This window comes from Talpa occidentalis, unplaced genomic scaffold (genome assembly GCF_014898055.3).
Source record: "Talpa occidentalis isolate TD23 unplaced genomic scaffold, MPIMG_talOcc4v2.1 talOcc4.2, whole genome shotgun sequence".
Lineage (NCBI taxonomy): Eukaryota > Metazoa > Chordata > Mammalia > Eulipotyphla > Talpidae > Talpa > Talpa occidentalis.
The window spans coordinates 35,657,006-35,682,633 of NW_023602073.1; the positions used below are offsets into that span (position 1 = coordinate 35,657,006).

General features: G+C 51.3%; 1 protein-coding gene and 1 long non-coding RNA gene across 2 annotated transcripts in view; one reads left to right on the forward strand and one right to left on the reverse strand.

Moving 5' to 3' along the window:
• LOC119252034 (class I histocompatibility antigen, Gogo-B*0201 alpha chain-like) overlaps window positions 1–25,628 on the forward strand; it is a 44,454-nt gene that overhangs the window by 9,537 nt on the left and 9,289 nt on the right. The gene's annotated exons all lie outside the window — the stretch shown is intronic.
• On the reverse strand, window positions 13,037–23,476 carry LOC129146416 (uncharacterized). Its single transcript, XR_008553118.1, has 4 exons — window positions 23,392–23,476; window positions 21,087–21,242; window positions 15,246–15,341; window positions 13,037–13,483 (listed from the first exon to the last, which is right to left on the reverse strand). It is a non-coding gene; the product is annotated as an uncharacterized LOC129146416 (long non-coding RNA).

Below are 25,628 nucleotides of genomic sequence, written 5' to 3' on the forward strand. Positions count from 1 at the left end.
TGCCTGGAGGCTCCCAGGGAAGCCAATCAGCATGGCCCCCAGGTAAAGTCTCCACCCACCAGCCTGGAGTCAGGAGCTCCCCAACCAGTAGTGCTGGTCATGGGGTCCCAACCCCTCCTCTGCTTCTCTCGCAGGGCTGTGGCCCAAACCTGGGCTGGTGAGAGCAGGGAGGAGGGAAAAGGCTTCTCTGGTGAGGCTGTTGCCTTAGGCTCTCTGTCCCCCACGCTGCCTCTCAATCCTAGTCCCTTTCTGTCCCCCCACCCTAGCGCCCTCTTCTGTCCCCTGAGTCCCCACTCCTTTCTCCCCTGATGCCCCTTTTCAAGCTCTGGAGCCTCCCTCCCTTCCTGAACACTTCTCCCCCTCATGCCCCATCTCCCGGGGACTCAGGAACCAGTGCAGGGAGGAGGTTCAGCCCAACTTTCACCCTTCCTGCCCCCAGGCTCCACTCTTTAAGGCTTTTAGAAATCAAGACTCCCAGCCCAGCTCCAGGAGCCCCGGTACATCACAGTGGGCTACATGGACACGCACAGTTCAGGAGGTTTGACAGCAACTCTCCAGGTCAGTGTGGTGATGCTGGAGCCCAGGGCGGAGCAGGTGGGGCAGGAGGACATGGACAAGGAGACAGAACCAAAGACAATAGGCACAGAGGTTCAAGCTGCCCTAATGGCTCCTGGAGGACCTGCATGGCTGCTTCAACCAGAGCTAGGACAGTGAACAATGCTTGCCCAGGGCCAGGTCATGCTCCCATTCCCCAGAGACCTTTGCCCCTAGTGAGGGTCGCAGTGATTCCCAGAGGCTATGGCACCTGCCATAGTGGAGGAGGGGTTTGGGTAAAGCACGAAATGAACAACCTGTAGGGCAGGTACTTGGAGTGGATCCCAAGTCTCCTGGAGATGGGGAAGGAGGCGCTGCAGCTCAGAGGTAAGAGGGGCTACAGGGCCTTTGATCTCCCTGAGGCTCACACCCTACAGGGAAAACTGAATGGTCAGAAATCGCCCCCTTCTGGTTAGAAAGAGAACTGTCTCTCAAGTTTTCAAGCTCTGGGATGGAGACTGGCCCAGAGGGTCCTATTGTTTTGAAGGACAGTTAAGGAATCCAGTTTCTCCTGAGAAAGAGGGAGACCACCCCTGAAATCACCCTGCACAGGACCCTTTTTACCGCAGCCATCGTAGGAACAAAGAGTTTCTCTCTCGAGATCTTGTTTTTTGGTCAGAGAGCATTTTTGGAGCTCTCACTCCCGCCTGTCTGTGTCCTCACCCTCCACCCAAGACAGCAACAAAATGTTTAGAGACCTGCATCCCACGCTGGGCTCTCACCTACTATCCCGGACTCCCAGACCAGGCTGGTTTCTGGGGTTTGTGCTTCCTCCCTCCAAGCATGTTTCCTGTCCATTCTGAGGATGGTCATGAGGCTGCTTCAGTGACCATAGAGGAAATAGCAACCATAAAATGTCCGATTCTTCCCGCTTAGGCCCCAAAGGGCATGTGTGACCCAGCACCCCATCTCTGAGCATGACATCACCCTGAGGTTCTGGGCCCTGGGCTTCTGCCCTGACCTGGCCCTGTACATGGAGCTGGTGGAGAACAGGCTTGGCGGATGGAAACTTCCGGAAGTGGGCGTGGCTGTGGTGGTGCCTTCTGGAGAGGAGCAGAGATACATGTGTATCTTCAGCATGAGGGCTGCTGGAGCCCTTATCTTGAGATAGGGTAACTAGGGGGACTTGGGCACGGAGCCCATTCTCAGGAGGATCAGGAGCCCTTTGAGAACTTCTAAGGGTCAGACTAAAGACTGGGGTCTCCCTTCCCTTCCCTTCCAGTGTCCCCTCCTCAGCCCTCCATCCCCACTGCGGGCATCACTGCTGGCCTGGTTCTCCTTGGAGCTGTGCTCACTGGAGCTGCGGTGGCTGCAGCTGTGATGTGGAGGAAGAAGCGCTCAGGTGGGGAAGGGAGTGGGGGAATCTTGTCCACTGGGGGCTTCCATGTCCAGGGAGAACTTGCCCTGCCTGGTTAATGGAAGTACCATCCACGCATGTGTGTTGCCAGAGGGCATTTGGTTCAGTCCCCCCTCACCTCCTTTCTACATTTTTCCCAGTCCTGACCTGGGTCTTTAGTCACAGTATTCCAGGATTAGAAGATTCCTTAAAGACTGCGTGGGCTGACTCCTCCCTTGTCTCACATGATGATTCTTCCCACAGGAAGATAAGGAGGAAGCTACACTCAGGTTGCAGGTAAGTGTGGATCAGGGGTTTGATCCCTGAGGCCCTGGGGATAGTGTTGATGAAGCCATTCAGTTTCCATTCATGATGGTGATTTTCATGTCTTCAAATCTTAAGGCCACTTATTAATGGCTCAGCTCACCATGCAGACATTCACCTCTTTGACTTCAACTGTGGACAATAATTTACATTGTGGGGTAGAATTGGAGGCGCATTCTTCCTTTGAAGGAAAGAGACCACAGTTATGTAAAGAAGGTGACGAAGGAAAGCACAGCAGCAAGCAGGAAATGGTTGTAAAAATGAGAAATTAGGGCATCGCTGGTGGTGCAGGTAGTTGAGTGCAGTGCTGTGAAGCAGTCCACACCCTCTGCAGTGGCACGGCAGACCTCTCCTGTCTTGCCCGCTGCTCCCCTCAGCAGTTTATTTCATCAGTCTGCCTGTTCTGTTCCCCACTCTGTCCCTGGTGAATCCTCTCACCCTCCCGCACATCTGGCCTGCACCCCAGTTCTTGTATAAATAAATCTTTAAAAAGAAAAGAGAGAGAGAGAAATGACTCAACGCTGACTTTACAAAGACTGAGCACATTATTTTTTTTTGGTACGTCATGGCGCGTTCTGTCCTTGTTGTCTTCCATGGATTTTATGGTTTCTGGTCTTAAGTCCCAGCCTGTTATCCATTTTGAGTTGATTTTTGTGTGAGGTGGGAGACAGTGGTCTAGTTTCATTCTTTTGCACGTGGCTGTCCAGTGTCCCCAGCACCGTTTATCGAAGAGCCTTTCCTTGTGACCCCTCATCTTAACCTTGTCTACATAAACTTCACTGGATGGCACGTTGGAGAAAGGGGTTTACTTCTTCCCATCAGTAGTTGTATTTTAAAATTACAATTCATTTTACGTTCTCCATTGTCTTTCAGCAACCTTAGGTATTTACCTGGAACTATTTCAAAAGCACTTGAAACAATTGAAAGATTAGAGGCATATGTCCATTAAAGAGGAAAGTAAATGATGAATCTGGATCAGGACCATTAATATCTGACAAGACAGAACAAGAACAGTGTGGGCTGACAGAACAGCAGGAACAGGCCCTGAATGGCTGGGAGGGGCAGTGAGGGGGTGAGTGTCCTTCCTGCAGGGTGTCCAGGATCCCCTAGTGTTGTCCAGGGACACCTGCCCTGTGCTCTGTACCCCCCTCTTTTCCCTCTCCACTTGGAACAAAAGGAAGCACTAATGGGGAGACGTGTCCTCCTGGGGCAATTTTGAGTCCCAGTCACTTCCTGCTCCCCTCCCCATGAGGTGGGTGGATTTAGGGGCTGTACTGTGCTGAGAGCTGGGGTGGGGGTGGTTTACATCCTGCAGCTGCAGCCCCGTCCCCCAGGAAGTCTGGCTGGTCATCTACCCTGGGGAGAGGGGGCTTGGTAGTGCCAGAAAGGCACAGAGCTGATTCTCTATGATCTGAGCAAACGTGTAAAGAAAAGCCCTGGAGCCCTCGGTGGCTCCAGGTACACAGCAGACAGGGGTGCTGGGGTGCCAGGAGCTGGCACTCTTTACTGGGCTCTCTGGCAGTTGTCGCTCTCCTGTGTTCTTTGCTTCTCTTGCCAATATAAATACTGCAGCCCTGGCCCACAGAAGTAAACAATACAACTGAATATAACAGTGTAACAAAATGCAGGTGTTCCATCAGGCATGCGATGCTAATGGCGGGAGGGCAGAAAAGCCTGACAATCATTTACCCCACAGGGTGGGTAACTTTCAGTGTTTTGTTGGGAAACTGTTATCCCACTGTAACAGGATGGTCTCCAGGAAAGGGGGAGGTTCCAGGTTTCCTGCCCCACCCAAAAGGAGGGTGGAGCTGAGCGGGGAGAGAAAAAGCTGCAGAGGAGACTGAGGAAAGAGGATGGAGCCAGAGGAGACCTGGAGGAGGCACATGGAGCGGAGAGAAACGTGAAGAAACTGCGCTTGTCTTTTGGTCGTGGACTGGGTGACACAGATGTGAATGAGACCCGTGGGGAGGTGACAATGGCAGCTTTTATCTTTGATTTTGATTTTGCTCTTTTCCTCCCATACTTGTCTGGTTGTTTCTGATCCTTTTCTGTGGGTCCCCACTGGAAGGTGTTTTAGACTTGTGGCAGGCTTTGGGGCCTTGCTCGGAGCCAATCCCATTGGGGTAGACTTTTACCCACGAGGGGATGGATAACTTTGGGTGCTTGATTTAGAAACTATATTCTTCATCTTTTTTGTACTGTTCCCTAATTTTATTAAATTTACATTTCATTAAAGTCTCATATGTTTTGTGTTGATGGGCACATGGCAGAACCTATATAGAGCAGGCAGGTTAGCAGGGTCAGGGTGCCCGTCTCCCTGCCCTATAACACCATCTTCCCTTCCCCTCTGGCGCTCCTCAGGTGTGTTCTTTCACACTCAGAGTGTGCTCTGCCTTTAAGAGGCAGATGGCAAAAGCCATTTGGAGCATACAGATTTGGGTGTCCCAGGGTGCCCCTCATTCTGCCTAACTGATTGAGGGTGTTTTCTCTGATCATGACTCATTTCCCTTCTCTTGCTCTGCCTCCACTGGATCCTCACCCAGAGACAGGAATCCCCCAGGAGGAGGAATAAGCCCTCAGTGGGGATCTGACCAGGTTCCTGCTGTTTGAGGCAGGACCTTGTCTTCAGCCCTGGCAGGTCAGGGCTGGGGAGGGACTGACCTTCAGGTAAACTAAAGGAGCAGACAGAGCAGAATAGAATAGGGGCCTGTGGGGGGGACCCCAACTCCTTTGGGACAATATTGTGTGTCCTGATGCTTATCCATGACACCTGCTCACACTGAGGGGCATAGGACCACAAGCAGGTGCTGGCCTGTCCTTCATGGGGGGCCTGGGTCTGGGCCTCTGACCTGGGAAGTCACTGGGTGATGAGGAGGAGGGAAGAGCAGTTTGCAGCCGGGACCAGGTGCTGGGAATGGAGGGGTCCAGTGTTTTGAGCAGAGTGGGTCTGGGGTGTGGGTTCCACGGGGTGGGAAGGGAAGGGAGGATGTTTTTTTCCAATAAACCTCTTGGTCTCTAGCAGCACAGAGGCTCAGCAGCCCTGAGAGGAGCCAGGTCTGTCCTTGGTCTCAGGGCCTAAGGAGTCACCAGGAAGGGCCCTGCTCCTGCTGGTGGGGGTCCCAGGGCCCTTCTCCCCTGTAGAGTAAAGAAAATATCAGGCTTTTCTGCCCTTCCGCCATCAGGATAGATGAGAGAGTTCTGTGATCCTGGGTGCATGCCTGATGGCGGGCACCTGAAGTGGGTCCACCTGAGCTAAAAGACTGATAATATAAGGGTGGTGCAGCAGAGTGTGGTGTGGTGGTAGTGCGGTGTTAAGGGTGGAGGAGTGGAGTGTACAGAGGAGTGTTGGAGCGACTACAAACCACGGCGAAGAGCATGTGGCTGCTAGAACCGTTCATAAACCTGCTCAGAATGGGTTGGTTGCTTTACAACTGGCGTAGACGGCAGGATGGTTCGAGGCAGGACAGCTCTACGCAGACGAAACCCTTTGAAATCTGGAGAGGGATCCCTGGATGGCCGGCCACGAGCAGATGGTACCCGGTGGCCGACCTCCTCGCCCAGTGGGCACCTCCCCAGGAATGGCCAGAGGTAGATGGATCGGCGGGGCAGTTGGAACAGGCCCTGTATGAAATAGAAGAAACCCTGAGTGGATGCAGTGCCCGCGAGGCGGCAGGAGCGGTGGGATGGGTGTTTCTCACAGCTCTGCTTGAGTCCAGGCAGAAAGAGCAATCTAGAATCCAGCAAGTACTGGATGAGATGCGAGAAGAGATGCGGATACAGCAACAACATTTGAGGATTCTGGAGGAAGAAGTTCGGAGAAACCGACCCACCATTCCGGAGATGCCAGACTCCGTCTCAGGAAGGAAGGAGAGGGAGGCTGGCCCTTTGCCCGAATCACAGCCGGTGGTGGCAAACCAACCCATGACTCCAGAGATGCCAGACCCCTGCTCAGGAGAGGAGGAGAGGGAGGCTGAACCGTTGCCTGAGTCCCAACAGGCGGTGGTAAACCTACCCGCCACCCCGGAGATGCCAGACTCCTCTGGCGAGGAGGAGGAGGCTGGTCCCATGCTCCGGGCCCGCCCGGTGGTGACTCAGAAAATGAAGCTGCAGTGACCCATGGCCCCAGGGGGTCTGGCTGCGGGTCCACCACAGATGACGGAATTTACTACCTATCGACCTTACACCCAGGCGGAACTGGTGGACTTGGGCAAACAGTTCCGCCAGAAACCAGGGGAACCCTTGGCAGCCTGGCTGCTACGTTTATGGGACCTGGGGCTGGATGGGATTATTTGCACGGCTCAAGAGATGGAGAGACTGGCCTCCGTGACTTCACACCCATCCTTGCGACAGAGGCTACAGAACAGCCGGCGGTATGGCCAGGGCGACCACACCCTCCTGGAATGGATAATGGCTGCCATACGGACAGTCTGGCTGATGCGGGAGACGTGCCGGACACAGTAAGCGGATGGCAGACGTACGCCGAGCTGGTGCAGGTACTTCGGGAATTGGGGATGTGGCAGGCCATGTTTAATGTGAATACGCGTGGTCCTGACGACGAGCATTTCACAGCAGGAATGAGAGACTTGGTATTAAAGGATGCCCCCTCATCTACATTTGGATCTCTCATGGCAGTACTAGCACCCTATGTGGGACGTCAGATACATGACGTCACCACAATGATAGCCAGCTTGGGAGAAGTTGAGAGCCGGCGCTCTCAGAAAGCAATACGGGTAGTTTCAGAAAGGTCAAAAGGAATGCCAAGGAGGGCAAGGAGGCCTCTTGGCATCACAGAACCTATAAAAGTCACCCGTAAACAAATGTGGATGGATTTAATAAGAGCAGGGGTAGATAGCACTAAAATAGACGCACAGCCCAATGCATATTTGTTGGAATTATGGCAGCAGCTGCGAGAAGACCAGAGGTTCACACCCATGAGAAGGACTGCTGCTCAAGGGGAGCCTGGAAGCCCCAGGCCTCAGGCGCACGCCCTGCGGCTGGAAGACCACTTGCTGCCAGCCCCGTGCTCGGGTGATGGCCTGATATCCTTTGAATAGGGTGAGGGCCAAGGAACCCGTCCACAGGGGACGGGCGGGGACCTGAGGCCACATGTGGAGCTTGCCATCCACTGGTCCCCGACTAACGTACAAAGGGTTTTAGCGCTAGTAGACACAGGAGCAGAATGTACTCTGCTCTATGGAAATCCGGAAAGATTTCATGGGTCTACTTGTTATATTGATGGCTATGGAGGCCAGAGTGTCAAGGTGACAGCAGTAAAACTATCTCTGGGGATTGGGCGATTACCCCCTAAAGAGTATAAAGTGTATGTATCGCCCATCCCGGAGTACATCCTGGGGGTGGATGTACTACGTGGCTTATGGCTAGAAACCACAGTCGGAGAGTTTCGCCTTAGAGTGCGAGTGGTAAAGGCAGTGGTGAGAGGACACGCTAAGCATCCGCCCCTACAACTGCCAGTCCCTAGGCGAGTGACTAATACCAAGCAATATCGGTTGCCCGGAGGCTACAAAGAAATTACAGGCACAATATCAGAGCTGGAGAAAGTGGGCATTGTGCGTACTGCCCACAGCCCCTACAATTCGCCAGTGTGGCCGGTGAAGAAGCCCGATGGCTCTTGGTGCATGACAGTAGATTATCGTGAATTGAATAAGGTAGTTCCCCCCTTGCATGCTGCAGTGCCTTCAGTGGCAGATTTGATGGATCGTCTGAGCCACGAGCTGGGAATGTACCATTTTGTAGCCGATCTGGCAAATGCTTTTTTTTCCATAGATATAGCCCCAGGAAGTCAAGACCAATTCGCCTTCACCTGGGAAGGCCGGCAGTGGACATTCACTGTGCTGCCACAGGGATACCTGCACAGCCCAACTCTGTGTCACGGGCTGGTGGCAGCAGATTTGGCCCGGTGGGAAAGGCCATCTTCAGTGCGTTTATACCATTATATTGATGATATTTTATTGACAAGTGACTCTCTTACAGATCTGGAAAAGGCAGTACCTCTCTTATTAACACACCTGAAAACATGCGGCTGGGTGATCAACGAAAGCAAACTGCAGGGGCCTGGACTGTCAGTTAAGTTCCTGGGAGTTGTTTGGTCGGGTAAGCTTACCCCACTCCAACCACAGTGAAGCAGCTGCAAGCCTTTCTGGGTCTGCTGGGTTACTGGAGGGCATTTATACCTCACATGGCCCAGCTCTTACGACCCTTGTATATGTTAATACGTAAGGGAGCCAGGTGGGATTGGTCAGCTGAGGCAGACACAGCATTTGACACGGCCAAACGAACTATAAAGACTGCTCAGGCCTTGCAGGTTTTTGACCCAGCCCGACCCTGTGAGCTCGATGTGCATGTTACTCAGGAAGGGTTTGGGTGGGGACTCTGGCAGAAATCAGAGAGGCTACGACAGCCTATTGGGTTCTGGTCCCAACTCTGGAAGGGGGCTGAGGTTAGGTATTCTTTAATTGAGAAACAGTTAGCTGCGGTATATGCAGCCTTACTAGCCACTGAAAGTATAACTGCCACAGCCCCTGTCTCAGTGAGAACCACTTACCCAATAGCTGGATGGGTACGGGACTGGACAACAAAGCCCCATAGTGGCACTGCTCAAACGCCCACTTTGGCGAAGTGGGGGGCATACTTAGAACAGCGCTGCACCCTGTCAACTAGCCCCTTAAGGGTGGAGTTGCAGGAGGTTCTTGGGCCTGTGACATATACTAGTATGGAACCAAATTCAGAAGCCTGTATAGAAGCCAAACCTGAAGCTAGTCCCTACAAGGAGGGTCGAGCACCGATTCCAGCAGAGGCCTGGTATACAGATGGCTCCAGCCAGAGCCAGCCAGCCTCTTGGACAGCGGTGGCTGTACACCCAGAAACAGACACTATTTGGTTCGAAACCGGGATGGGACAGAGCAGCCAATGGGCTGAACTGCGAGCAGTATGGATGGTGGTGGCCCATGAGCCTTCCCCTCTAGTAATCTGTACTGACAGTTGGGCTGTGTACAGGGGTCTGACACTGTGGATTTCCACATGGAATTTAAATGACTGGACAGTTATGCATCGGCCAATGTGGGGCCAGGCCCTATGGAAAGATCTATGGGATCTGGGGCATCAGAAGCAGGTGACTGTTTATCATGTCACAGGACATGCCCCATTAGCCTCACCAGGCAACGATGAAGCAGATACCCTAGCCCGGGTTCGATGGCTTGAAACTGCTCCAGGGCGGGATGTTGCGCAGTGGCTACACAGACGCTTGCTCCACGCAGGGCAGAAGACAATGTGGGCCACTGTACGTGCCTGAGGTCTACCTGTAACTTTAAAAGAAATCCAGACTGCATGTGAAACATGTGTAGTATGTTCTAGTACTTACCCCCGGAGACCTTTTGCATCTACAGGCCAGGTGTTGCGGGGGCAGGTACCCCTGACACGCTGGCCGATTGACATCATTGGACCACTACCTCGCTCCGATGGACAACAATATGCTGTCACCTGTGTGGACACTGCTACCGGGTTATTGGCAGCTTACCCTGCTCCACATGCGGACCAAAAGGCAGTTTTGGCAGCACTGGCACGCCTATGTGCTGCATATGGACGTCCGCTGGTAGTGGAGAGCGATCAAGGGACTCATTTTACAGGAGCCCGGGTGCAGCAGTGGGCCAAGAACATGGGTGTTGAATGGAAGTTTCACACTCCCTATAATCCCAAAGCTGCAGGGATTATAGAGAGGTATAATGGCCTACTGAAGCAAGGACTAAGAGCCACTGCCCCCACTCAGACGCTGGCCGGGTGGAGCCGACGTCTATGGGAGGTGTTGCAGACATTGAATGAGAGGAGCAGGAGAGGCGGCCTGGCTCCAGTGGAGGCATTGCTGCATCGTGCCGCTGCTCCCATCCAATTACAAATAAAGACGTCAGACATCTTATTAAAACCGGGACTTGGACAGCAGGGCAACATCCTATAGCCAGCCCCAACTGGAGTGGACCCAGGGCAGACTGTGGACTGGGAATGGCCCTGGACAGTGAAGGCTCCCCCACATGCAGTGGGTGGCTCTGATAGCCCCTTGGGGTCGTGGCCTGGAGGCCAATTTACAGATAAAACCATGGGTGAGTGCGCAGTGGCCACCATGGGTGCGTGTTACCCACCCTGGGGTGACAGATCAGCGGGCAATCCTCAAGGGGACATTTGTAATAACTCTGTGGCCCATTACGAGCTCTCCACTCCTGCTGCATGTAGAACCCACTGATGCCTCTTCACTGGCAAAGCAAGTGTGGTATTCACGCCCTGGAAGGCCGCTGATGCCAGCAACAATATTGTCTTTCGGATGCCAAATTGGCATGTATATTGCCCGATGGGAGGGATCTCCCATTGCTGGTACCGGTAACTTCTCTGTCCTTCCGCCCCTAGGAAAATTAAGTTTAGTCATTTTGTGATGTATTTGCTTTTGTGGTCCAGGGCTGCACTGTTTATGTTTGCTTAAAAAAATTGTACATACGTAGACTATATGGCAGAAAACCCTGAGGGGGTGGACTGTAGGGTAAAGAAAATATCAGGCTTTTCTGCCCTCCCGCCATCAGGATAGATGAGGGAGCCCTGTGATCCTGGGTGCATGCCTGATGGCGGGCACCTGAAGTGGGTACACCTGCGCTAAAAGACTGATAATATAAGGGTGGTGCAGCAGAGTGTGGTGTGGTGGTAGTGCGGTGTTAAGGGTGGAGGAGTGGAGTGTACAGAGGAGTGTTGGAGCGACTACAAACCACGGCGAAGAGCATGTGGCTGCTAGAACCGTTCATAAACCTGCTCAGAATGGGTTGGTTGCTTTACATCCCCCCTGAGCCCAGAGCTCCTGGCTGCCCTGCTCCTCTGTGTGGGCCTGGCTGCCTCTTGCCCTGTCTCTCCCCAGCCCTGAGGAGATGGCGCCTGCTCCTGTCCCAGCTCTGTGCTCCTTGGGGACAATAGCATCAGCCTTGTCCCAGCTCTGTCTTCTCCCCTCCCTGCTGCTCCTCCTCCAGCTGCTCCCCGGGGTCCAAACGTGAGTGTGATGACCGAAGGGCATGATGGCTCAGAGTAGGATCTCTATGAACCCATGCAGAAGTGTGAAGGAGTCCTCGAGCCCTCAGTGGCTTTTTCAGGCTTTTATTGGGATTTTCAGGCTCTTATTGGGCACACCCCTGCCTGCCATGTGCCTGGGGGCCAGGAGGCTGGCAGGCCTCATAGCTCCCGGTGAATCTTCACTTTTTTTTTTTTTTTCTCCCCACAGCAGTGTATTTCAGTCAATCTGCCACTCTGGTGGATCCTCTCACCCCCCACCCCTTTCCTCATCGCAGGCCTCACCCCAGCTCTTGTATGCATAAATAAATAAATCTTTAAAAAAAAAAAAAAAAGAAAAAGAATCTTCACTCTTTCTGGGTGCTCCAGCATTCTCTCATGGTCTTGTTCTCTCACTTCTGGTCGCTTTCCATTCTGCGACACCGCCCTTACAAGCCCCGTCTCAGCCCAGGTGCACCCACCTGCGCATGCCCACACCCTTCTCAGGTGCCCGCCATCAGACATGCATTCAGGACCACAGGGATCCATCATCAGTCCTAATGGCGGAAGAGCAGAAAAGCCTGACAATCATTTACCCTACAGTGTCCCTCCCTGTTCTGTTGAAGTGGAAACTGTCCGAAGTAATGTTGAAACTGATGGTGAAGGGGAAAGCAATGAAACAACTGATGCAGTAAAAGGGCCCATCACACCCGCCTGGCACAATTAGCACGTTTACCATCTTAGCATTTGCCAGTTCCCCTCTGAGCAATTTATGACTTGACTCTTTTTTTTAAAGATTTTTATTTTATTTATACAAGAACTGGGGTACAGGCCAGATGCGCGGGAGGGTGAGAGGATTCACCAGAGACAGCCTGGAACAGAACAGGCAGACTGACGAGATACACTGCTGAGGGGAGCAGGGGGCGAGACAGGAGAGGTCTGCTCGCCAGGTGGGTTGCTCCAAGGCTGGCAGGGATCAAACCGGCACTGCAGAGGCTGTGGACAGCTTCACAGCGCTGCGCTCAACCGCCTGCACCACCAGGGAGGCCCTGGTCTCTATCTTAACAGGGCCTCATTCCAAAAGAAAGGAGTCAAGTGGCTGGCTCCTTCCCCCTCCCATAGCACAGATCTTGTCTAACCACCCCTCCCCGCCTTTGTCTAAACAGCCCTGTGCTCTACCAAATGGCCTGCGCACTACAAAAAAAATGAAATCTGTCAAATTTATCAGCGTAACGAATGCTGAAATTCCTGAGTATAAATGGAAATCTTTGTGTATGTTGGTGGCCCAGATCTTAGGGGGAGACTCTCCTGTCTGGTGCCCACTAGTGTGATAATAATGAAACCTGTACCCACTTGTCCTTGGAGTGCCCTTTGTTCCTTTCTAGCCTGGCAAAATAGTTTTCGAGTAGGGAGGGCCCTGGGGTCTGGAGCTCTTCCTTCAGGAAGGATGGCTATGTGGGGGGACCCTGGCTCTAGAAAAATTGGGGTACTTCCCAGGGGAGGGAGAGGGATCGAAACAGAAGAGGGAAGAACACAAAGGACAATGCTGATGGTGCGTGAGTGAACTGGTGGTGGGAATTTTAAGGGGACTACACCTGAGAGTGTTACAGGGCAGGGAGAGGGGCACCCCAGAACCCCCAAACCTGCCTGCTCTAAATAGGTTCCGCCATCTGCCTCATCAACACAAAACATATAAGACTTTAATGGAAAGGAACTTTAATACAATTAGTAAACAATACAGAAAAGACAAAGACTATAGTTTCTAAATCAAGCACCTAAAGCTACCCGTCCCCTCGTGGGTAAAAGTTCACCCAAACAGCATTGGCCTCGAGCAAGGCCTGAAAGCCTGCCCCAAATCTAAGGCACCTTCTGGTGGGGACCCACAGAAAAGGATCAGAAACAACCAAACAAGTCTGGAAGGAAAAGAGCAAAATCAAAATCAAGACAAAAAACACCATTGTCACCTCCCCATGAGTCACCCACATCTGTGTCAACCAGTCCACGACCAAAAGGCAAGCACAGTTTTTTCACAGTTCTCTCTGCTCCATGTGCCTCTTCCAGGTCTCCTTCTGGCTCTCTGTCCTGCTTCCTTCCTTCTCCAGTTTCCTCCTCCAGCTTCTGCTCCTCCCTGCTCAGCTCCACCCTACCTTGGGTGGGGCAGGGAACCTGGAACTTCTCCTTTTCGTGGGCACTACCCTGTTACAAGAGGAGAAAGCATACATTCCACAAAAATGTAGAATGATGTGGTAGATAGATAGATAGATAGATAGATAGATAGATAGATAGATAGATATAAAAGATGGGGGTGCTCTCCAAAAACTATTGTGATGACACAGTTAAGAGCAGTCTCTGAGCGGCAACAAGAGGGGGAGGGATGACCATTGCTCAGTCAGGGGTTATGATGTTTCAAAAAGTGAACTATGAAAAATGTGAAAACACCTAGCCCCTCATTTTTTACTTTTGATTTATTTGTATCAAACACTTGTCAGTTAACTTAGGGGAAGAAACAGACACCTTATAAGGGAAAACCAATCAGGTTAACTTCAGACTTCTCTGAAGAAACAATAACAATAATAACAGTACGAAACAATAAAGCAAAAACAGACAATTATAAATGAGAGACATCCTGCAGGGGAGGAGGAGGGAAAGGGATCAGAGGGAGGAAGGGAGGAACACAGGGGTCTGTGGTGATGGTGGACGGATACATTGGTGAAGGAAATTCTATGGGGACTACACCTGAGGGTGGGGGAGCAATATTTTTTTTAAAATGAACAATGTTGTAAAAAATAAAAAAAATTAAAAATTAAAAAGAAAAGAAACACTTGTCAGTTACTAATTCATTTAACTCCACCAATATTTGTATGTTATGTGCTTGGTGCTGTGTACAAAACAGAGACATTCCCTAACTTCAGAGAGCTGCTTTCATGCAGGAGACAGTGAATAATAAAGACAAGAAACCCACCCCATCCTGTAGAGGGGCTGAGAGGAGGGACAGGCAGGGAGCAGGTGGGGCAGCAAGAAAGGGGGGTGTGGGGGCAGCTGTGTCCATCAAGGGGGTCAGTGCAGAAGGTGGATGGAAGCAAAGCCCTGGGAAGGGGATGTTCGGGAGTGAGGTTCCCATGGAAGGAACATCCTGTGGGGGGCTGGCTGGTGCCCGGGGTGCAAGGGCAGAGGGGATGAGGATCAGCTAGAGCAGAAAGAAAGGGAGGGACACAGGAGTGGGTGTCATAGGGCTGGGAAGGGGCCACCCTGTGAGGATGGGGGTGACTGTGGGGATGGGGAGCCCCTGCCAGGCTGTGAACAGACCAGGGCCTGGTTCAGCTCCCAGGTGGCAGGAGAGACTAGTCTGTGTGTCTCCAGGTGAGAGAGGAGGGGCTCAGGTCAAGCTGGGTGAGAAGTGGCTCTTTGGAGGTGCAGGGGGCTCCCAAGGACAGCACAGTCCTGTCCTGTCTTCCTAGGCCTCATCAGGTGAAGGGCCCTGACTGGGGAGCAGGCTGGGTGAAGCTTTTTCTTCTTCTTCTTCTCTCTTTTTTTAAAAAGATTTATTTATTTATTTATACAAGCACTGGGTACAGTCAAAAGCACGGGAGGGTGAGAGCCAGAGCGGGGAGCAGAGCAGGCAGACTGACAAGTACACAGCTGAGGGGAGCAGCGGGCAGCAGGAGAGGTCTGCGCGCCATGTGGGACCCTCCTCCGGTGGCCGGGGAGCAGCCAGGGATCAAATCGGTGCTGCAGAGGCTGTGGGCAGCTTGGCAACCCAGCGCTCAACCACTGCGCCACCGGGGAGGCCCTCCTCTTCTTTTTTAATTGAGGTAACATTAATTTACACACTGCATAGATGTGAGGTGTAGAGCTTCTCATCAGGCAACTGTATATTTCACACATACCCATTAGCAAAAGTTGAGCGAGCAGGATCCCCAGAGTATGCCCCCAAGCTCCAGGCAGAGCTGTTACCTACTGTAAGATCTGGGCACCCTCTGGATCCCTCCTCATCGGGTCTCTGAGGAGCTTCAATACACGGAGTCCAGTGGTCTCCCTAGAACTGCAACCATGTCTGGAAGGAGAGAAGTGGGGACAGATGGAGGGTATGATGCCACATAAGTTACCTGGACTGTTCTGAGCCTTAGTTTCCCACCTGACGAAACGGGGATAATGTCCACCTGCACTATGAGAGTTCATTCCACACACATAGCAAATCAGAGCTCCCAGGGCACAATAGAATCATAGTTATTATTACTGCTGCTCTCTCTGGATAAGGTGGCTCTGGCTAGCAGTGTGCCAAAGGGTTTGTAAATCAGAATATCACATCTCTACCAACAAGTACAGGCTTAGGCATCAGTGTTGGGTTGAGCCCAGGTGCAATCATTATCTAGGTGACCTTGTGCCAACCTCTCTGCATTTCCAATGTCTTCCGTGTCCTTTGGGGTTTATGTGCAAGCTCAGCAACATCACGCATACAAAACAGCACAGTGAGCAGCCAAAAGGAGTGCTTAGTGAGCACTTAATATCACCATTTTTAATAGGAGCAAAGCTAGAGAATGTTCCATTCATACCTCAGCAAGCATTTATGGAGCATATATAACGTATCAGGCAAAATCCCATGTGCCACTGACACAATAGGACATGTCTCTGACGTCAAAGTTTAATTTCCAGGAGGATATTCTAATTTTGAAAGGTTCGTCAGGGGAAGATGAGGAGGGAAAGACGAGGACGACAGAATAAGTTTAAAGGGGGGCTTTGTTGCGTTCCCCGGGCAAACTTCACAGACCCAAGGTGGGGGCCGGTGAAGCCGCGCCTATTGTCAGGGGAAGGCAGGTGTTTATGGGATGGGGAGAGGGAAACTGGGCTTGCAGGTAACAAGGAACAGTTGTTTTCTGATGGTATCAGCAGGTCCTCATTCTCAGCCTTAGGTGGCTTCCTACCAGATGCCTTTTCACCCTAGTAACTCTGGTTCCCGCCAGACCTTTCAAATTTGATGGGTGCTTACGAATCATCTGTTTAGTCCAGAGGTTCTCCATGTGGCTGGGCAGCAGAAAAGTAGTTTAAAAAGTTTTCCTGCTGGAAAGTAGTGTAAAAAGGCAGGAGCTCAGAGCCACGGTCCTTCCTCCCCGCTCCCCACACTGGCAAATTCAGATTGAGTGAGTTTAGAATGGAGCCTGAAAGGTCCATGAAAGAGGCCAGAATGCAAAAGCCCACCAGGAAGCCCCCTGGGGCAAGAATGCAGAAGCCTGCCTAGAAAATTCAGACAATGAACCCCTCCCTGCTCTAGAATCTTTTCCCGCCCTTGCAAACCTGTTATAGAGCAGCCCCGATATTGAACGGGTTCCTGGCTGTGGGTCCTCACCCACGCGCTTAAAAGGGACACTACAGGCACACACAAAAGGTTAATAAAAGGTTTATTTACAAGGGAAAAGGAAATAAGGAAAATGTACAACTCAGGGAGAAAATAGGGAAATAAAGTCTTTAATGCGTCCTACCCGATCCGATGACCTGGAAACCCAAAGTCACTCTCAGAGCTGGCCGGACGCTGCTAGCTGGTGGAGAGCCAAAATTGGGGACCCCCAAAGCCCACGTGTCTGCCTTTTATATCAATCTGGCTGCTTAACCCCACCCTCAGGTCCCAGCTACCTTCCCTTTGGTGGTGATGGGATTTGGAGTTCCCAGTGTCTTTGGCTTTGGCCTGGGGTGGGGGTGGAGTCCACAAAGCCTGTATGGAATTTGCTTTAGGACATCCTTTTCCCCCTAACAATTCCCCCCTTTCACTTTTTTCCACCATTTCCATGGTGATGAAAAGAGGGAATATATGGATGTTGGGATGCAGTCTCAGATGAACATTTTTTAACCAGGTTCCAGTGTGAAAGAAAACCAGTCCCTCCAGGTATTCGTCCATTGTGGAAAGCAAAAAGTAAGTAATGAAACTGTCATACTGCACATTTATGGACAATGCTGCTGACTAATTGTTGCTTCTCTTACACACATTGTAACCCTTAAAAAAGACTGTCTCCTAAGATTACACCATGAGATCTGTGCCACCATAGATATGGTGGAATAAAAATTAAAAGGGGGGATTGTAACAGGGTGGTCCCCAGGAAAAGGGGAGGTTCCCTGACCCACCCAAGGGAGGGTGGAGCTGAGCAGGAAGAGGAGAAGCTGCAGAAGAGACTGAGGAAGGAAGGAGCAGGATGGAGCCAGGAGACCTGGAGGAGGTGCATGGAGCCTAGAGACACGTGAAGAAACTGCGCTTGTCTTTTGGTCGTGGACTGGGTGACACAGATGTGGGTGAGACCTGTGGGGAGGTGACAATGGCAGCTTTTATCTTGATGTTGATTTTGCTCTTTTCCTTCCGGGCTTGTCTGGTTGTTTCTGGCCCTTTTCTGTGGGTCCCCACTGGAAGATGCTTTAGACTTGTGGCAGGCTTTGGGGCCTTGATCTGGGCCAATCCCATTTGGATGGACTTTTACCCAGGAGGGGATGGGTAACTTTGGGTGCTTCATTTAGAAACTAGACTCTGCCTTACCTGTATTGTTTCCTAATTAAAGTTCCTTCCCATTAAAGTCTCCTATGTTTTGTGTTGATGCGGCGGATGGCAGAACCCATTTAGAATAGGCAGGTTTGCGGGGTTTGGGCTGCCCCTCTCCCTGTCCTATAACAAACCCAGTCTCCCACCTGACCTCTCCTCACCCTGTAAAAGTCTGCTTCCCCCTGGCAATGTGTGCGACTCCACACAGGGGTCCCTGTCTTGGGTCTGTGAATTTTGCCTGGGGCACAATAAATTTTCCCTGTTTTTGTGTCCTTTGGGTAGATTCCTAGGAGAGGAATCCCTGGATCATCGTAGGTCCATTTTCAGTATTCTGAGGAATCTCCACACAGCCTTCCACCGTGGCTGGACCAGTTCACATTCTCACCAACAGTGCAAGAGGCTTCCTTTATCTCCACGTCCTCTCCAGTATTTGTTGTTTCTGGTTTTTTAATGTGGGCATTCTCACTGGAGTGAAGTGTACCCCATCTTCTGGATCCATTCAAGATCCCCTGATTCAAAACACAATCAGAAACCACTTTACACCTGTGAGAAGGGCCCATCTCAAAAAGACCAGACATAACAACAGCTGGCAGGACATGGAGAAAAGGGAACAGTCCTGCACTGTTTTGGGAAGTGTAGACTGGTTCAGCCATGATGGAAAACAGTATCCAGGTTTCCTAGAAAATTAATTGTGGATCTGCCGTAGGACCCAGCAGTCCCATTCCACGGTATCTACCCTGTCTCAGACAGCCCATGAGAAGTTCTCAGCTATGAAGGAAGACTCAGAGTCTAAATGAATTAGCTGCAGGGGGAGGCTGGGGAGAACCCTCTAGACCAGCTCTGCCTCTCACTCTTCCAGCCCACGCTCTTATTAAAGAAATGAACAAAGAGATAAGGAAATAGTGTGTAATTGTGTTTATGCTTATACACATGAATAAGTTACTGCTGGAACAAGTTTTTCTAGTTAGTAGGGATCATGCCACAAGTCAGCATGTCCTCAGGGAACAGGAGTTCATTTGGGGAAGTGCCGGGGACCAGCCTTGGCAAAATGTCGTGTCAGGGGTTCCTGAATTGATGAGAAAACTTAAGAGCTAAGAGGAGGGGGATGAGGTAGTGAGGAGATACTGACACTGGATGAGGTGTAAGTATCTTCTGCAGAGAGAGTCAGCAGGTCTTTATTTATTCATTTTTAGCAAGCAGAGAAATTACATCATCATGTGCAAAGCAGAGACAATTAGTGTATTTTATTCCCATGGACTCCTGACTCCTACGGGTCTCCCCTAGATGGTAGCCTTCAAGGTTAATAGATAAAAAACCAAACCTAACACTAAAACTTATTATTTCAGCTTGACCATTACCTAAGACAGTGGATAGCCGCCAGTACACTCCTATCAGCTAAAGCCTGAGCATCCAATGACTCTTCTATTTTTATGGCCTTCAGCCGGAGACCAGCTGCTTCTCATCTATCAGAACTTTTTCTACCTAGAAACTCCTTAACACAGTTAACTTCATTTAAAAACTTTCCTAAGAAACGTCTTTAAAAAAGGAAATTTGTAAAAAAGCAAAAAAATAATTGTTGTGCAGGCATGTACAATAAATTGTCCTCATTGTCAAGTGGGCCAAATTGTTTAATAACTAATTTCTAAGCAGATAATTTTCCATGCCATTTGCTTGCAGTATGCTGATACATATAATTTATTGTCTAATGTACTTTTTGAGAAATTTTTTCTCTCTTTATGACCAAGAACAAAAAACAACGGGATGTTAAATCTTCAGCCCCACGGTGTGAGGCACAAGGAATCTTTGGCACCACGGTGTGAGTCCCTTTAGCTTCAGCCCCACGGTGTGAGGCCCTTTAGCTTAACTGCTTGCCAGTGTCTTATCTGGCTGGGCATCAAGTTCCCCTGGAAATCCCTGTGCAGAGTAAGCAGGTGCTCTCAGAGACTCTGGCTCCCTTTAGGGCAGCAGGCCCCAACAACCCGCAGAGGATGTTACACTACTTCAAAGGAAACCTGCACCCCCTTGATCATGCAGCACTATTTACAGTAGCCAAGCTGTGGAAGAGGTGGTACATAGATAATAGAATACTACTCATCAAGAAACATAAACTCATGCCATCTGGGGCAACGTGGATGGAGCTAATGGAAATAAGCCCAAAGGAGAAAGACAAATATGTCACTTAGATATGAATATAGAGAAATTAAACAAAGGGCTAGATTAAGCCAAACGTAAAAGCTATCCCTTGAGTCTCCCAGGTGGTGCCTGACTACTGGCTGGGGCAGCAGACCAACCCAGACTTCCTGGTCTGGCAGCACTGGATGGTAGACTGACCCTCTCTAGTTTGCCATCAAACTCATTTGATGACAAAGCCTGACTCCAGCTGACTGAATCCCCCATTGTGTCTTATTTCACCTACACCACCACTGGGTCCCCAGCCTCTGCTGTTTGCTGGGTCTGAGATGGATCTTGTACTTGATGTTGCCTGTAATTTTTTTGTTTGTTTTTAAGATTCATTTTTTATTTATTTATGCATACAAGAACTGGGGCATAGGCCAGAGGTGCAGAGGGTGAGAGGATTCACCAGACACAGAGTAGGGAGCAGAACAGGCTGATCCACTGAAATCCACTGCTGAGGGGAGGGGTGGGTGAGACAGGAGAGGTCTGCTGCCCCCTGTGGGTTGCTCCCTGGCCAGGGATCAAACTCAGATCTAAGCAGTGATAGCACTCAGACTTAAACCTTATGCCACCAGGGAGGCCCTGTTTTTAATATATTTTTTACATCTTTTGATATTATTTAAAATAATAGAAGCGCTCCTACTGCTCTACTTTCATAATAATCACGCTCCTTCCTCCCAGCCCTTGGCTCAGGTCGGGTTTATGTGTGTTTTTGTCACCTTCACTCAGTGTCCATCTCTCATGACAGAGCAAGCTCCAAGTCTCCAGGGTCCTCTCTCTGTTCCCCATTGTATCTGCAGGGGAAGCAGCTTGGGGAGGCAGGAGCCAGGCAGGGAGAGGGATGCTGGGAAGTGAAGAGGAGGCAAAGGCTGAGAACACTTGGGAGATGCTCCCTGGTTCCCTGAGAAAAGCATTTCTCAAACTGTGATTGTGGAAACCTTGAAGTCACCCAGAGCCTGTCACAGGAGCCACGAGGTCAAAACTATTTTCAAAACGCCACTTAGACACCATTGGCTTTTTCACTATTTCGCCATCTGCTGAGGTAAAACTTACTAAAAATGGAGCTTATATTACTAGCTGCAGTTATTCTTCACAACTACTTACCTCAGAAACACAACTCCAAGCCGGTTTCATTTCAAAGTTTCTTGGTTGAAGCATTAAAAATTATCTTCACTATTCTATCATCCTCAAATCCACATTTTACAGCACCTGATGCGATGACACGCAAGTGCACACAGAACACTCCTGCTGCATTCCCACCTATTATGTGCCAAGAAAAATATTTGCATGAGATGAATTAGACTATTTTTCTTTTTTGTAGGCAACACCATCTTCACATGAAGGAATGAATGACAGAATCTGTGGCTATTTGATTTGGTTAATTAGCAGACATTGTCCTGAAAAGGAGTGTGTGCTCCTTTGAGAAAATCAACTGACAATTGATGACTGACAGTAACTTCAGCTTGACCAAATATAAGTGCTCAGAAAAATCCAGAATCATGGAAAATTGTGTCCTATCACTAACTTGACAACTTCCAGTACTACTTTTACTTTTTGGATTTGTGGTGAAAATAAAATGAATTTTTTAAAATAATTTGATTCCAGTGTAATGAACATTGAAGAGCTTTATAACTTGTGGAACAATATATTACTTTAAAAAATCACACATTAAAAATAACTGCAGTTAGTTTTATGCAAGAGAGGACTATGAAAATGTAACAGAATAAGAAATATTCAATGATATTGTTTCAGGTTTCACTTTGCAAATAACATGGGAGAAAATGCCAGCTGTATAGATTTAATTTAGTATCAAAGTGGAATATTCACAGTAATGTGAAAACACTACTCCAACATATTTGTGTGAGGCTGTAGACATTTTTTTCATAGACTTCAACCAGCACCAGAGCTAAATGCAGAAGGAAACATGAAAATCCTGTCTTCTAATGAGACAGACAAGAAAAACAATGAGACAGACAAGAAAGACAACTGCAAACATAAAACACGTGAAAGATCCACTCTCCTCATTGCCCTGATTATTTTCAGAAAGAAGTTATTTAACAGGCATTGATTATTGAATATCTATCAAAAGGCATTGGATTATTACTATTATTCTAAATGAAGCAACTACATAATCAAACTCAGCTTTATTCCCAGGGTGGTAAATATGGGGAGCGATACCTCCTAAACAAGATTATACTTGGCGTCCTCCCTAATTTGTCAGACTGGACACGGATCCGGGAAGGAAAATACTGAGAATCGCAGACCCAGCGCTTGGGTCATGGAGACAGGGTGAGGAAGCTCTGGGTGAGGAGAGGAGGGGGCAGAGCAAAGCCCCAGGGCCCTAGTCTGGTTCTCATAGTTCCAGGCCCCAGGGCTGTGTCTAGGGCAGGAAGGTGACTGTTGGGGATACCCCACTGCCCCCTTAGCCTCCCTTCTGTCTCCACCACCTGTGCTGGGCCCTGGACACTTGTGACTCCTCCCCAGTTCTCAGTCCCCAGTGCCTGGAGGTTCCCAGAGAACCAGTCAGCATCACTGCCTGCCCAGGTAAGTCTCCACCCACCAGCCTGGAGTCAGAAGCTCCCCAGACCCCAGCAGTGCTGGTCATGGGGCCCCCAACCCTCCTCCTGCTGCTTCTCTCCAGGGCTCTGGCCCAGACAGACACCTGGGCTGCTGAGTGCAGGGTGGAGGGAAAAGGCTTCTGCAGAGGAAGCTGCTGCCTTAGGCCCCTCTGTCACCCCGTGGCCCCCCGTGGTCCCTTTCTGTCCCCCCACCCTGCCTCCTCGTTTTGTCCCCCTGAGTCTTGCCCCTTCTGGACCCGCTGCCCATGTTCAGTCTCTGGAGCTCCCTCCCTCCTGGACACTTTCTCCCCTGCCCCATCTCCCCGGGACTCAGGACCTGCCCCGGGAGGAGGGTCCGCCCGGCTTCACCCCTCCCCGCCCCCAGGCTCCCCCTCTCTGAGGGTGTTAGAAATGGTGATGTCCCGCCCGGCCTCGGGGAGCCCCGGTGCATCGCGGGGGGCTACGTGGACGACACGCAGTTCGGGGTTCGACAGCGACTCCCCGGCCAGAGCGCGGAGCCGCGGGCCCCTGGGCGGGCGGGCGGGGCGGGAGGTCGGGCGAGGAGACGCGGCTCCGCAGACACTCGGCGCGGAGGCTCCAAGCGCTCCTGGAGGCCCCGCGCGGCCGCCGCAGCCAGAGCCGGGCCGGGGAGCAGCGCGGGCCGGGGCGGGTCACCGCTCCCGCCCAAACCCCCGCCCCGAGTCTCGGGGCCCCGTGACCCCCGAGGCCGTGGCCCTTGCCAGGCCCCTTGACCAGGGAGGAGCCCGCGGGACTTTCACCCGCGAGATTTAAAGTTTACATTTATTCTGCGCTGGAGGTAGGAGTGCGGGTGGGGTGACCAGGGGACTGACCTCAGGGCCGGGGCTCAGGGTCTCCCACGATCCAGAGGACTCTGGGCTGCGCCGCGGGGCCCGAGGGCGCCTCCCCCGCGGGCACGACCAGCTCCCCACGACGGCGCCGGGGACGCGCCCTGGGCGGGGACCTGCGCGCCTGGACCCGGCGGGCCCGCGGCTCAGCTCCCCGGCGCGAGGGGGAGGGGGAAGGTCGGGCAGAGCAGGACGGGAGCAGCCTGGGGGCGGGTGCGGGGAGGGGCCCCCAGACTCCTGGGGATGGGGAAGGAGGCGCCGCAGCTCAGAGGTGAGAGGGCTGCGGGGCTTTGATCTCCCTGAGGCGCGCACCCCGCAGGGAAATGGAATCATGGTGAGGAAGCGCCCCCTTCTGGCCAGAGAGGGAGCTGTCGGCCACGTTTTTCAGCTCTGGGAGGGAGACTGGCCCGGAGGCTCCTACTTTCTCTGAAGGACAGTTAAGGAATCCAGTTTCTCCTGAGAAAGAGGGGAGACCACCCCTGAAATCACCCTTCACTGGGTCCTTTTGACCAGCAGCCATCGTAGGAACAATGAGTTTCTCTCTGGAGATGTTGTTTTTTGGTGAGAGAGCATTTTTGGAGATCTCACTCCTGCCTGTCTGTGTCATCGCCCTCCACCCAAGTCAGCAACAAAATGTTTATAGAGACCTGCATCCCACCCTGGGCTCCCACCTGCTCTCCCGGACTCCCAGACCAGGCTGGTTTCTGGGGTATTTGCTTCCTCCCTCCAAGCATATTTTCCTGTCCATTCTGAGGATGGTCATGAGGCTGCTTCAGTGTCCATGGAGGAAACAAAAAGCATGAAATTTACGATTCTTCCCACTCAGGCTCCCAAAGGGGACAAGTGACCCACCACCCCATCTCTCAGCATGAAGTCACCCTGAGGTGCTGGTCCCTAGGCTTCTACCCAGCGGACATCAACCTGATGTGAGATGGGGAGGACCTGGCCCAGGATACAGAACTGGTGGAGACCAGGCCTGGGGCCAGGTTGAGGGGGAGCAGGAGGGGAACCTTCCAGAGTGGGCGGCTGTGGAGGTGTCTTCTGGAAGGAGCAGAGATACACATGTCATGTGCAGCATGAGGGGCTGCTGGACCCCCGAGTCTTGAAATGGGGTGAGAGGGGGGACATGGGCACAGAGCCTATTCTCAAGGGAACCAGGAGCCCTTCTGGAGACTTTCAAAGGGTCAGACTAAGGCCTGGAGTTCAGTGTCTCCCCTTCCCTTCCCTTCCTTCCCTTCCCGTGCCCCCTGAGTCCTCCATCCCCACTGCAGGCATCATTGCTGGCCTGGTTCTCCTTGGAGCTGTGCTCACTGGAGCTGCAGTGGCTGCAGCTGTGATGTGGAGGCAGAAGCACTCAGGTAGGGAATGGAGTTGGGGATCTTGTCCACTGGGGGCTTTCAAGTCCCAGGGAGAACTTGCCCTGCCTGTTTAATGGAAATACCATCCGCACACCTGTTACCCAATCTGGAGCTGATTGCTAACACTTAGTCTTTGTAAAGCACATGTGAAAGTGAATCAACTTGTTCTCATTGGTAGTTCTTGTTATAGGGACCTGAATCCCAGAAAATATCAGAGGGCAAGTTTCCTGCCTGGGACAGACTCCAGGAGGCAGTAAGCCCAGTTTCCCTTGATCTCCTTTTGTCATATTTCCCAGTCCTGACCTGGGTCTTCATTCACAGTTCTGGAAATGTCCCTGTGGTCTAGATTAGGGGATTCCTTTAAGACTTCAAGGCCTGGCCCCTCCATGGTCTCACATGATATTTTATTCCCCCAGGTTGGAAAGGAGGAAGCTACTCCCAGACTAGAGGTAAATGGATCAGGTTTATGATTACTCAGACCTTTGGGGTAGTGTAGATGGAGCCCACAGTATAAGCTGACCCGTCAGTTCCTCCTTCATTCTCATCTCCTGTGGAACCTGACCTGGTTCTGTTTTGTTATACCTCAGGCATGACAGTGCCCAGGGCCCTGTTGTGCCTCATAGCATAGGTGAGACCCTGGAGGCCTGCAGTGGGAGGGGCTGGGGCAAAGAGGATGGGGCCAGGTTATGGGGAAGCTGTGAGGGGAACTTTCTGAGGATGTGGTGGACTATTGAGAATGTCAACACTTTTGTGCGTCACCTGAATGTGTTCCTGATAATTTTTCCTTTACAGTGTGACATAGCTACCTTGCATGGACTAAGAGATGCAGATTTCTTCTGATCCCCATTTTGTGACTTCAGTATC